Source organism: Carcharodon carcharias, chromosome 22 (assembly GCF_017639515.1).
Source record: "Carcharodon carcharias isolate sCarCar2 chromosome 22, sCarCar2.pri, whole genome shotgun sequence".
NCBI classification, from domain to species: Eukaryota; Metazoa; Chordata; class Chondrichthyes; order Lamniformes; family Lamnidae; genus Carcharodon; species Carcharodon carcharias.
In genome coordinates this window covers 6,594,812-6,609,959 of record NC_054488.1, presented here as the reverse complement: position 1 = coordinate 6,609,959, position 15,148 = coordinate 6,594,812, and positions in this window count along the sequence as shown.

Genomic DNA, 15,148 nt, shown 5'->3' with positions numbered 1-15,148 from the left:
TCATCCAACCTTAAGGTTGGTGGGCGGACAAATAGTCTCAGCAGCCTTTGGATTTTTGAGGAAACCTCATCTACGGGCGGGATGAGGTTTCCAATGTTAATTAAAAATAAAATAAAAATTTTTAAAACTCCTTTTTAACACTTCCCTGCCCATGTGACAGAGTCACATGACAGGACAAATGTTTACCTTAATTTTAAAACCTTCATTTTTTTAACGTTAGAAATCTTCAGCTGCCTGAGGCAGCTCTGTGCCTTCAGGGAGCTTTCACTCAGCGCAATTGCACACACTTTCAGCGCTCGCGGTCCTCCCACCCTCACCTTGGCAGCGCTGAGGTTATCAGCATGTTTCACGCTGCCTGGCTGGCTGTTAATTGGTCAGCCAGCGTGAAATCATGGTCGGGGCCCAATCACTGGCTGTGGACCATTGCGCGGCTGCTCCCAGGTCTGCCTGCCGCTCCCGCCCCACGAGGGGAGAATCCTCCACCATCTTTTCACAGTTGCACAAATTATTGATTAATGTTTAAAACATGGTGTGGTTCTGCTATTCTTCTGTGTTTTTACTCTGCTAGATGGAACCCCAGATCTGAAATGATGTAAACACTTCCTCAGATTTCTATTTGTTAGGATTTTGAAGTCATTTGTTAATTTATCAGATCCAAATTTAAACTTTTCAACATACAATCTGAATCCTTTTGCTACAGTGCCAGTTTCTAACTTTGATTCAGAAAAAAATCAGACATTACAAACACAAGACAGACTGAGAACATTTACAAACCAGGAAGAAGCTGCGTACATAAATAAAGGGAACAATAAAGTTCCACAAACTTTGCCTCATAAAATAATGCTGTGTTATTGCTGGGGAGTTCACTGAAAAGAGAAATAAATGTAAGATGCCTGCATGTCTCTGAATTTGAGCAAGTCAAAGACTTTTACTCTTCAGGGGCTGATTTAGTTACATCACAGTGTACTTTGTGTGAGAAAGTGTCATTTGGAAAGTGCCTTCAGTATATCTTTCAAGTTCTCACAATCAGTGGAGTTCATGTTAAGACTCACCATCAAATGCTTTGAGACCCAAAGGATCACGCTAGCTGCAAATTTTATTTGCTATGTGAGTACATTACCTGTTCTGAAGCAAACTGACCTAACTGGTAACTGAGAAACATTAATGCTTCTTACTGCTCTAGATGAAGGTAGCTTCAACACTGAAATTAAACGGACTGAGCTGACTTTCAGAGTCAGCTTTGAAAATTCTAAAGTTGTCAAATGTCAAAATTGCCACTAACTCTGACTTTGTGCTGCAGCAGATATACATCTACATCAGCAGCAGCATCTTTCTTTAGAGCTAGCTGTACAGTCTGTGGACCTGGCAATCCTGCAAAATTAATCTGCCAACTCCCAAAGCTATGACAGTGCCCCTTGAACATATTGTCATTTGCCAAGTCCATGTTTCCCACAATTCCATGTTTGCGCCTCTCCAATTAAGTTCCATCACTGAAAGGGCTATATCTCAAAGTCACAAATCACATTCTTTGTGACTGTGGTGCGCTATCTCTCCTCATCCTTTTCAACCTCTCTACTACCTTTGATGGAGTTGACCACATCATCCTCCAAAGCCTCTCCTCTGTTGTCCAAGGGTGTGGGGCAGCTGTCCCCAGATTCCACTCACACCTACACAGCTGTAGCTGGAGAAATCTTCCACAATGGCTTCTATTTCTAACCCCCATATCCCCAGTTATCCCCTGGAGTCCTCCAAGGATCTACCCTTGCCCCCCCGACAACTTCTTACCTAGATGTTGCACCTTGGCAACATCATCCACAGCATGGTTTCACACGTGGACAACACACAGCTCTACCTTAACATCACCTCTCTAAACTCCTCTACTGCCTCTCTGTTATGAAACTTCTTGTCTGACTGACAGTCAGTCATAGATTAGCCGCAATTTCCTCCCATTAAAAAGTGTAAAGCCTTCCAGCCTCTGCTGTAATCTCCATTCCCCCACCCCCGATTCCATCCCACTCTGTGGCCACTGACTAAGGCTGTATCAGAACACCAAGGTTGGAAGCAGTCTACTTGACCTTGACCTGAGTTTCTGGCCCCATATCCTCTCTATTACAAAGGCCACCCTACTTCCAAACCTGCATCATTACCTGCCTCTGCTGTCCCTCAGCCCACCTGCCGCTGAAACCCTCGTCCACGCTTTTGTTGCCCCCAAACCTCATTATTGGAATGACCAGGCCCTCACCTTCCAGGCTCCATAAAATTGAGCTCATCTAAAATTCGACTGCCATGGTCCTAACCTGCATCAAACCCCATTTACCAATCACCACTCTTCTTGCTGATCTACACTGGCTTTTGGATCCACCAGTGCCTCAGATTTAAAATCGGCATCCTTTTGTTAAAATCCTCCCATAGCCTTGACTCTCCCTAAGAAGCCTGTGTTCTCCATCCCCGGCCTCTTACACATACCCCACTGCCTTTGTCTTCAACTACCCTGTCTTTAAACTCTGGCATTCCCTCTCTACATCTCCACTTTTCTCTCTTTTTTAAGATTTCTGATTACTGTACACTCCTGTGAAGTGCTCTGAGATATTCACCTCTATTAAAGCCGATGGATAAATGTAAGCCATTGCCGTCTGATATTTTTATAACAGTTTAATTCAATAATCATTATGGTTTGAATAAGAAACCAAAGTAATTCTTAAAATTTCAGTTTTGTGATTTGATTCAATCCAACTTGGAGCAAACCCACGAGGCCAGAAAAATAAATCGAGGAATAATATCATTTACATTTCCAATTACACATTGCTTTCTTTTCCAGGATTTGAGCAAATTAAATTAACTTTACTCTCCACTCCAACACAAAGGGATATTTTCAGAAGCAATGTTCTTTAGATCGGACATTGAAGTAATGCCCCAGCTGCCGCTTGATGGTCGTCGTGGGTAGATGTTAAAGATTCCACGGCCCTCTTACACAAGGGCTTTTCCTCGTGTTCTGCTCAACGTTCTTCCCTCAATCAACACCACTAGAAACAGATAATTCATCTCATTGCTATTTGCGAGATCTCACGTTTGCATAATACCTCCTGCATTTTCCTATAAAACAAAAGTGACTACATTTCAAAGTAATCAGATATGTCATGAGAGCTGTAATAAGGTGTTAAATAAATTAAAAAATTCTGTATCTTCAAAAATATTTAATTTTTGTAAAGTAATTTTTTTGAATACATCAGGTTGGCTTATATCAGTTTTTGGTTCCTGTTAAGATGATGCCCCCATCAATAGGTGTTGGGATTATATTTTATCACTGGTACCAATGCAATACCAAGATTTGAATTGATAATCATTTACCATCTGAGAGGTATAAGCTCTTATTTTATTGCTGTGGGCATGCTTTGTAGATAAACTAGTTTTGGAAATTACAACAATACAGTTTTATGAGAAACTTTGTACTTTAGTCTCTGAGAGGAACCATCCATCTTCATATGTAAGTACAAAGCCTTGTGTGTATTCAACGGTTTTGGAGAAGCCAAAATAGAAATTAGAAAACTCCAACTAAACTGAAACCAGAAAAATAATTTGTCCTGCTTATCATCTGTACGATCATGACATGTTATTAAATCCTGTGGTTATGGGAGGCCCTCGTTCCATTCAGCATAAGCCTTACGTAACTCCAATTAATCTTTTTTATCTTTCTTAACTCTTGAATGCACACAGATGAATTGTTCAGGAACCCGGAAGGCAGAGGAGAAATGCAGGCCACTGATTCGTGCAGGAGCTCATGATTTGGAGGAACAACTTGTAATGTGCACTGATTGGTGGCTCAGGGAAGCAGAGGATGGTGAGTGTTGGCCACAGTACCAGGTTAACCCAAAGATCAAAGCGGCAGAATATCAGGGTGATTACCTCAAACAACCTTTAGATCTTAGGGTCTCTGACTGAGAGCAGCAGCCAGTGGCTCTTGATGCTGATGGCCAGCAACATAAATCTCTCTTCCATTCCCAATCCCAGTTTCCTTATGTTGAACTTGGGTGCCCGGTGAGGGTCCAGAAAGGCAAATCAATCCCAATGTGTTTTCTATGCTAATAGAAGTCATTAAGGTGTCAATCATTGCTTTGCACTCAGTCCTTAATGGTTGTGTCTAGACTAAAATTGGCATTCATTAAGACCTCCCAGATACTGATATGAATCAGTAATTTGAGTCAAATGCCCCTTACAGTTTCCAATTATTAGATTATTTTCTTAAACCTTGATAAACCATGAGGTGGATTTTCCTGTCCGTGATAACAAGCTCTTTCACCAATGTAGCAGATCTCCCGTTTTCAACATGACAATCATTTTCAGAATTAAACAGACGAGGACAGGAAACTCCAGCTTCTAAGTGTTGAGGAGAAGCGCATAGCTGTACAGGAAGCCACCAGATGTTTCAATTCATTTCTTCCATTCGCTGCGACCAGGTGATCCAATACAGATAGTAGAACAGGACAAATGGCGAATGTATCATCTTCGGGATGTGGTCACTGTTTATCGTCCATCCCTAGTTGACCTGACTGAACAGTTTGCTAGGTCATTTCAATGGGCAGCTAAGAATCAACACAGTAGTGTGAGACTGGATAGACAGAGCACTGGGTTACCTCCCCTCAAGGGAATGAATGAACCTGTTGCATTTTTATGACAATCTGAAACTGACTTCAATTTTTAATTTTCAGATGTTTTTGTTAATCTAAATTTAAATTCACAGACTGGGATCTGAACTCATTGGCCAGAATTTTTCCGTTGGCGATTTGGGGGCGGGGCCTGCTCGCCGACACGAAAATGACGTGGGGTGACCTCAGGAGGAACCCCTGACATCATCCCGCCCCATTTAAATATTCAGGAAGGTGGGGGGGACAGCTGATTGTGCTGTCCGCCTACCGAACTGTCAATGGCCAATTGAGGCCATTGACAGGATAATTAAGCCAATCAAAGGCCCAGCTCATCCAACCTTAAGGCTGGGGGGCAGGCCAGGATCCTAGCGGACTCCTGATAATACATGAAACCTCATCCACTGGCGGGATGAGCCTTCACGTCTGTTTTAAAAAACTTTAATAAACATTATGCGATATTTATTAACACTTGCCATCTCACGTGACATTGTCACATGAGGGGGACATGTTAATAATATTTTTATTTTACTATTTTTGAAGTTTATAAAACTTTCAGCCTTCTCCCTGAGACAGCACTTAGCCTCAGGGAGCGCACTTTGACAGATGAGGAATCCCTCCCCCCCCCGCACAGGTAGCGCATAGCACTTCCCGTTGGGCAGTCCGCTGGGCCCGCCCACTCAAAATGGCGGCGGGGCCCATTTCCGCGGCGGCGATTGGCTGCCCGCCCACCACTGAGCCGGTGGGGCCCGCTCGCCCATCAAGGGCAAAACCCCGCCCATTGGGTGGGATTCTTCCAGGCCTGGCCGCCGCTGGGTTCATCCAGTTCTGCAGAAAGTCAATGGACTTTTGGCTAAGCCATTGCAACCCCACGGCGGGTCCCACCATGACGGAGCCAGAAAACCCCCACCAATTTTCTCCGGATTATTAGCCCAAATTTCTGGCCCAGAAATATAACCACCATACTACTATACCCAAAGATAACTCAACTCCTTACTCAAGGCTGTATTCTGAAAGGTAATTCTGCCAAAAATAATGAAACAAGTTAATAATTTGGGACATGAGACCTTGATTATTTAATTATTTACATATTGTCAGGACATCTTGCTTCTGGAAAATCCAGTTACATAAGACTGAATGTTGCCGTGCGCTGTGGGCACAGGTCATAACTACACACTCAGGATTTTTTTATTCGTTTACTCAGGCATAATGACTTTTTAGCACATGCATAATTTAACAGAATCAAACATGACAGGAACGTTCACACACAATTCAAATGCGGACTTTTACTTGCCAGTTTCCTCATGTGCAAGTTAATTTCAATCTCTGTTTTCTTGATGCAGGATGCCAACTTTTGTACACAATTCATTTTGATTGTTGCTTCCAGGCTCAGTTCATTTTGCCACAAAGCAGCTATCACACAAAAATAAAGCTGGCTGCTCTGTATTTTAAAGGCCATCTGGTAATGCATCTTTATATTGACTAAAGCAATGACCCAGCAGGAGGGGCACCATCTTTACAAATTAATTAAACTCTTTTGAGAATTGATGAGGAAAATCTTATCAAATGGTGCATATGAAGCATGTTATTTTCTTCACCAAAGTCAGCTGGAGCAGTCCTTTTCAGATACAGCCCTATACATAGAGAGGATATTGCAAATTGAACTTGGGCAACAGGACAATATTAATTTGGAAATAAAATGTGTTTATGGGAAGATTAACAGATGCAGAGCAAAATGAGAAAGAAAAGGAAGAATACAGTGATGCTGCAGAGGAAATTAGCATGGAGGTGTCCTGGAAAACACAGCAAATCAAAAGAGAAGGAAAATCAAAGGAACGAGGAAAAAAATGGAATCGGAGAAACAAACAGTAGAAAGGGTAAATCTCAAATTTGGATTGATGCTTTCCTGTGTACACAGATGTTTGGTGTATGCAGAAATTTTTGGAAGCAGAAAATTTTTCTTAACGCAAAGACAGCTGTAGATTCCTCCATTTTCAAAACAGGGAGTTGGGTGGTGCTTTTTATTGATTGTAATAGCTTTCAATCAAAATGGCAGATGGTGCAATTTTGCTGTGGGCAGTAGAGTTTGTTAGTGCAAAGAATGGAAATGATCCAATCATGACATCTGTAATAGTTACTATTTCACACTTCTCAAGCAGCTAATGACCCACTTAACTGGTATAAATGATGCGAATTGCGAATGTCGCTTTTGAATGCAAAAACTTTGGAGAAATGGATCAGTGGCAAATTTGTAAAGATGGTGTCACTGATTTGCTCGTAAAGGTTCCTTGTCGACAGCATTATGGAGAAATAGGATGATCTATGCGCTCAGTCATGCAGCCCATAGGATGGTCTGAAGGCAAACTGCATGGCAATGCATTAATAAACATGTGAACCCAGTGCTGGCTATAATGAAGAGCTGGAATGATACTCAAAAGTCATTACTCGACTTGAAAAACAGCAACAAGGTGCGGTAAGAATATGAATGTAAAACAGCACAGAACGCACATGGGAAATAAATTAAATGTCACAGATATGAGTTAAAACATTGCATAGAAATAAAATAATGTTAAGAGAGCATGTAGCAAGCAAAGTAATACAAGTGAAAATATCAGGCTAATGTAAATTGCATTAAGCGTACCAAGGAGAACTGACTGTAAGAAGGAATTTTCATGGGGTAAATTGCCCTGCCTTCACAATGCTCTTAGTTTTAAGGGTAAAACTCACAAAAAGAAGGAAGTCAAGTTGTACAACAGATTGTAGACCCTCCCGAAAAAATCTTTAACTGAACATGAAGTGAGAATCATTGACTTTCATACGAACATTCGAATGAAAGTCAAAGGTTTTGAGGTTGAGGAGGTTGGGTCAGGGCACAGGTCAACAATTATGTGCCATATTAATCAACTGTTTTATGATTTATACCAACAGGTCCATGTCATAAATGCTTAATAGATTGTGTAATTACGTTGCAATATAGGTACAAATGCACTTATGTGCTTTTGAGAATCAATCCATTGACCTGCTTATCAAGCATGGAGCCAGTTTCAAAGGAAGTATGGATTGGAATTAAGGCTGCAACGCAATAGCACTGATTCTCTGGCCTACACTCTCCAGTGTGGCTCCATCTCTGGGGAAGGAGATGAGTGAATTTGCATTTAATGTACGATTTGCTGTCTTGCAGCAAGGGGAACCAGATAGTCTTCAGTGGCAGAGGAAGTGTTATGATTGCTAATTGTAAGCACACACACTTCATTCAGCAAGAGCACAGACATATGTAACAGACATTCAGAAATGTAAAGTACAAGGGCACCAAAAACTTGGCAACACTTACAGGATGGATGAAGAACCAAAAGAAGGACAGGAGTAAAGCTCTGGAAGATGACTCCCCTTCCTGAGTTGTCTCAAATGATCATTTTTAGTAAGTTTGATTTTTAATGGCAGGTAATGAGGCCATACAAAAAGAGTGGGAAAAGGCCCATCTAATCTAGTCAATAACATAGCAGTATTTTTTTTAGATATTTCACCGCCCCCCCCCCATCCCCGCAATCAACCACACAATCTCCTGAGAAAGGAATAAAAACAAAAATGTTTTTTCTTTATTCATTCACGGGATGTGGGCTTCGCTGGCTGGGCCAGTATTTATTGCCCAACCCCAGTTGCTCTCGAGAAGGTGGTGTTGAGCTGCCTTCTTGAACCGCTGCAGTCCATGTAGGTAAACCACAGTGCTCTTAGGAAGGGAGTTCCAGGATTTTGACCTAGCCAATACAGGGAAAACTCTGCAAAAGTTCTCCCTGACTCACTAAGACATTAAGCAAGATTCCAAATGAGCATGATAGTCCATCACTCATCATAATTGTAATCACAATTATCTAGAAACTTAACTACAAATGTTCCTTTTTTTTATTCATTCATGGGATGGGACTGTCTCTGGCATGGTTAGTATTTTTTCCCCATCCCTAGCTGACATTGAGAAGGTAATGGTGAGCTGCCTTCTTAAACTGCTGCAGTCTGTGTGTCACAGGTACACTCTGGGTACTACTGGGGATGGAGGTCAGGATTTTAACCTAGTGATGATGAAGGAATGATGATAGCTTTCCAAGTCAGGATAATGTGTGACTTGGAGGGGAACTTGGAGGTCTTCCTACATGCAGACTGCCCTTGTCCTTCTTGGTGAAGAGGTTGTGGCTGTTGAAGAAGCCTTGGTAAGTCATTGCACTTTATCTTGTAGATGGTACACACTGCTGCCATGGGCATCAATTGTAAATGGAGTAAATGTGTAAATTGTGCTTGGGGTGCTAGTCAAGAATACTGCTTTGTACTGGATGATGTTGAACCTCTCAAGTGTTTTTGGAACTGCACTCATCCAGGCAAGTAGAAAGTATTCCATCACACTCCTGACTTGCGCCTTGTAAATGACGGAGTGCTTTGGAAAGTCAGGAGATGAATTACCTGCAGCACAACACCCAGCCTCTAATTCACTCTTGTAGTCAAAGTGTTTATTTGGCTTATCCAGTTCAGTGTCTAGTCAATGGTGACCCCTCGGATATTGATGTTGGGGAATTGAGTGATGGTAATGTCTTCGAATGTTGAGGGGAGATGGTTGGACTTTCTTTTATTGGAGATGGTTATTATTCAGCATGTGGGGCATGAATGTTACTTGTCACATATGATCCCAAGCCTGAACGTTGTCCAGCACCTTCTGCATGCACGCACGGACTGGTTTATTATTTGGGGAGTTATAAATGTCACCGGGTCAAAATCCTGGAACACCTTCCCTAACAGCACTGTGGGTGTGCCTGCACCACATGGACTGCAGTGGTTCAAGAAGGCAGCTCACCACCGCCTTCTCAAGGGCAACTAGGGATGGGCAATAAATACTGGCCTAGCCAGTGAAGCCCACATCCCATGAATTATTTTTTTTTTAAATAAACACTGCATGTGCAATCATCAGCGAACTGTAGCCATGTATAGTCACAGCATGTTTTAAGGTAGGTCTTATGTCTTGACCTCAGTTTATCACCTGCCTCTCTCTAAAATATCACTTCTGCTTTAACATCTCTTTTTGAATGGAACCTTACTCTATAGCACACTTCTTTGCTGCTAGTAAAGACATATTTAACTGTACCTGCTTCATCTTGTATTTAAGTATCTGCCACTGTGGGAAAGATCCTCAAAGACAGATTCCATTTACTGCTATAAGATTAATTGTAAAATAGCTCAAATGTACTATTATGTAGTGAATAGAATTTTTCATTTGTTTATTTCTACACCACCTACTGGACTAAGGACCTGAAGATCACTGGAGCTTTTGCACCATAGCTGAGACCCATATTTTTCGGCTGCTGCCAATGTTAGCATCTACCATGCAGTCTAGAAACCCCTACGAGAATGTGCGTGTAAGGGAGCTATAGTGGGACAATGTCAATCTTAGCATCTGCTGCTTTAGCTGTACATGCAAGCTAGTAACCACAGCAAGAAATGTGGATCCCCTTTCCTGTGGGCACACTCACGCATTCACCCTGGACCCTTCCTGTTGCCAAAAAAAGGCCTGAGATTAACCAGTGCCTGAGGAACTACAACACCCACGGGTGCTGCCCAAACTGGTGTCTGGTAAGATTCAATACTCATACATCTTGTTAAACCAAAACCCCTTTAGGTCCTGACTCTAACAGTTAGTAAAGGCATTCAAAAATATAGCCTTCAATATAAATATTTGTGAGTAGTATATCTTTTCTAATGTAGCATGGGTTCAATAAAGTAACCTGATGTGAATAACCTTTTGTTTTGTTTAAAAAATGCAATTGGACTGGAAGAAAATATTAAAGGCTAACTTGAAGAAAATGTTTCAAATCTATCTAGGATGGCACTGCAGATATTATTCAGGAAGTTATCTATCTTAAAACGGTATTTAAATATTTTCTGTGCTGTCTCACCTGGTGTAAGATTAGGGAACTATAGCTGATATTTTCTAGGTATCTTGGAATTGAAAGGGTACCTGAGGTTGTCACAGATGCCGGCTGAGAGGAGTCAGGGCTTCCACCTGCTTTGAATTGCTGGGTCTCTTTTGGGCTGTAGTTTAGTGATGGAAGTCTCCATGGGTGGAATTTTATGACCCCTCCCACCGACGGGATCTTCTGATCCCACCGAAGTCGCCACATTGTCCGGCCCTGCCACTGCTGCAATGGGGCCATAAAAATTCCACCCCGTTCCTTCTGCTTGATCAGACATTTAAGAACACAACTTAAAAGGGAAAAATACTTTGCTTTTAATGTATTTAACTTTGCACCATTATTGTGCTTTAAGGCCTAGGTGAGGAGTGCAGAATTATTATATGTATTCAATTCACTACATAAGAGTATATTTGAGCTATTTTACAATTAATCTTATAGCAGTAAATGGAATCTGTCTTTGAGGATCTTTCCTACAGTGGCAGCTATTTAAATACAAGATGAAGCAGGTACAGTTAGATATGTTTTGCTCAATATCTGTAGTGAAGTGTTTGAATAACATCACTTGCATAAGGACCTGCTTTCCAATAGCTCTCTCAGTCTCTGTCTCAACCATACGTGTTGCGTTGAAGCTTTGAAAACTTGGAAGTTGTATTTTTTTTTGGCAAACTTACAAAGGACTGGGCATTGTGCTTAGGAAGCAATAGGAAGCCTGATTGGTTTTGTGCTACAAAAGAAGTGACATCATCGTCCTGTCGCAATTCCAACTGGATAATAAAGAGATACTAACTATAATCTGAATGGTGCAGTGGGCTGCACAGTCAGAGTTCAGGATCTTAGGTGTTTAAATCTATTTTTAAAAGGTATGCATTGTGTGTGGAGGAAGAATGGCCTGCAAAATTGGTGATGACTATTTTAAATAAACTGTTTGATTTCCACCACTGGACTTTAGCAGAATAAAAAAACAGGAAAAGCCCAATGGGATCCGTAAGACCAGAGTTCAGGATTATACAGTTGAACTGTAGCTCTGTAAAGTGGTGTGCCTATGTTGTCAGCTGTCAAGGGCAAATCAGGTTTTCTGCTGACTATTGTAAATAAACTGTTTAATTTCTGCTACTATGCTTATGTTCCACCTGAACCCAGGGAAAGGGTAATGTTTAATCCCCAGAGATCCCCTATACAACTATTATTACTATATGTTCATACTCTATTAAATCATCCATATAGTACTGGGAGTTCTTATTAAGCAGGCCACGTTATCATATCAACTATTTATAATCAGCTGCATAGAGATAAATCTACTTTCATCACAAAACCAATGGCACATGTTGAGGTTGATTAGGTTTAAGAAACAATAAAAGGTTTAATCTGTAGATTTTGAGTGGAGTATAAATCCTGGATTACATTTTTAAGTAAATTTTTCATCCAATTCAAATTCAAAGATAATTCCTATTAATCTTTGTTCAACTCATGCTGTATGAATGTGGAACATCAGTACAAAATACAGGAATAAGGAATTGGAGGTACTTATTAGAATTTGTTTGGCACTAGCAGGTTTCCCTAGTCTTCCCTGAATTGACTGGGACATAGTATGGTCGATGCAGAAAGTGGAGAGGGGACAGATTGCCCACCCTAGGAAAAATCTTCTGAGGACCATATTTCTTGGGGATTCAGAGCCTGCTTCAGCCTCTGACAAGTTCAACTGATTATTCAAAAAATGAGGATACCATCCTTGAGATGAGGGTGAGCTGGACAGCATTACCAGTGTTGTATTGCTGTATGGATCCCTCCTGGAGGTTTGCCAACCTAGCTACAATTTTAACAGTCACTGTGCTTGCTGAAGCTTATAGAATTTGAGCAAACTAGTATTTTTCATATTTATATTTGAAGAAAAGAATTAGTTTTAAGTTGTTACCCATTGAGCTATAACTGACATTTCTAAGATGCAGTTAGCTCATGTTACACCAGAGATTTGCCAGAAGTTCAATAAAAGTGTCACTCACTCAGCTGCAGGTGATTAAATTTCTCTTTACACTGAGCATTGGTCATATTGAAGACATTAAAGGGAGACGGAAATATTTTTGTCCCTTAGTAACCTTTCAGCCGGCCTTTCTCAGATCCACTGAGACTAAATACAAGGTGACAGAGTTTGAAGCAGGGCAGTGTAAACTGTACAGAGGCTAGTGATTAAAAACATGTGTCCAACAATAGTCTTATTCTTAAACTTACAATTAACCTTTTAAGCAACTAAATAGCAGCTTGTGTGGCTCTTAAAAGCTTTTTGCTGCTTGTAAACGATAAAGCAGAAACAGCTGTTAAATTGTAATGAAGAAAGTGCTTACAAATTGTTAGAATTTTACAAGGTACTTCTTGTTTTCAGCTTACTTTGGATTTGCAGAGTTCAATGGCCACAAAAAGGACACTGAATCTGACTTATGCAACCTAAATATTTTAGGCTGTGTGGATGGACAATTCCCCACCTGGGAAAAGTGTTGCCTTTAAGAAGTTTCTGCCTTTTTTTCTCTCTAGACTCTTTAAGTTTAGTTTTTGAACTATGAGCAAGATATACATCATCGTTTCAAAATTTACTCTGTGGGTGTGATGATTACTTTCAATAATTCACTCAAATGATTTTTTAAAAATAACAATTCACACATCTGTCTTATTACTTAACTGGCAGAAACTGCATGTAGCATTCCACAACTGATTCACACTCTAAAATTCTGTAATGTGTAACCTGGGGCAGGATTTTGAATGATGTGGGTTTTGTACAACAGTGCAAGAACACTCAAATTCAGCAATGCAAGTGAACTATCCACTGTTGCTCGTTTTGTGCTGCTCTCTTAAAGCAACAACTTGAAATGACTTCACTCACTATTACTATCTGCCTGACTCACCCTTTGAACACCATCCTCTTCATAGACTTATATAACAGAAGAACATAAGAACTAGGAGCAGGAGCAGGAGTAGGCAATTCAGCCCCTCGAGCCTGCCCCGCCATTCAATACGATCATGGCTGATTTCATTTTGGCCTCAACTCCAAATTCCCGCTCGCTTCCCATAACCTTTCAACACGTTAATAAGTAAAAACCTGCCTATCTTTTCCTTAAATTTACTCAGCGTCCTGGCATCCACTGCACTCTGAGGTAGTGAATTCCACAGATTCACCACCCTTTGAGAAAAATAATTCCTCGTTATCTCTGATTTAAATCTACCATCCCTTAGCCTAAAACCATGGCCTCTCGTTCGAGAATGCCCCACAAGGGGAAATATCCGCTCCACATCTACTTTGTCTATCCCCTTTAGCATCTTATACACCTCAATTAGATCTCCTCTCATCCTTCTAAACTCTAGCGAGTATTGGCCTAAACTGCTCAATCTCTCCTCATAAGACAAGCCCCACATCTCTGGAATCAATCTAGTGAACCTCCTCTGAACCGCCTCCAATGCAATTACATCCTTCTCAAGTAAGGGGACCAAAACTGTGCACAGTACTCCAGGTACGGTCTCACCAATGCCTTGTACAGTTGCACATTTCCCTATTTTTATACTCTATTCCTTTAGCAATAAATACCAAAATTCCATTTGCCTTCCTTATAACCTGCTGTACCTGCATACTAGCTTTCAGTGATTCATGCATGAGGGCACCCAGATCTCTCTGCACTGAAGCATTCTGAAGTTTCTCTCCATTTAAATAATAAGTTGCCTTTTAATTCTTCCAACCAAAATTGATAACCTCATACTTATCCACGTTAAACTCCATCGGCCAAATTTTGGCTCATTCACTTAACCTATCCATTTATATCCATTTGTAACTTTATTATTTCTTCTTTGCAATTTACTTTCCCACCTATTTTGGTGTCATCTGCAAATTTAGCTGTAGTACCTTCTATCCCTGAATCCAAGTCATTAATATAGATTGTAAATAGTTGGGGCCCAAGGACCGAACCCTGTGGCACCCCACTAGTTACAGCTTGCCATCCAGAAAAAGACCCATTTATCCTGGCTCTCTGCTTTCTGTTGGTTAGCTAATCCTCTATCCAAGCTAATATATTACCCCTAACTCCGTCTGATCTTATCTTGTGTATTAATCTTTTGTGCGGCACCTTATCAAAGGTCTTCTGGAAGTCTGGATGTACTACACCTACAGGATCCCCATTATCCACTTTGCTTGTCACATCTTCAAAGAACTCTAGCAAATTCGTCAAACACGATTTACTCTTCATAAAACCATGCTGACTCTGATGGATTGCATTTTGACTTTCCAAATGTCCCATTTACTACTTCCTTAATAAAGGATTCCAACAATTTCCCAATGACAGACGTTAAACTAACTGGTCTATAGTTTCCTACTTTCTGCCTCCCTCTCTTTTTGAATAAGGGCATTATATTAGTATTTTTCCAATCCATTGGAATCTTTCCAGAATCCAGGGAATTTTGGAATATTATAGCCAATCCATCCACTATCTCCACCGCCACTTCCTTTAAGACCCTGGATGTAGGCCATCAGTTCCTGGGCTTCAGAACAAAGAAAGGATTTTTCATCAATAAACTTAGAAA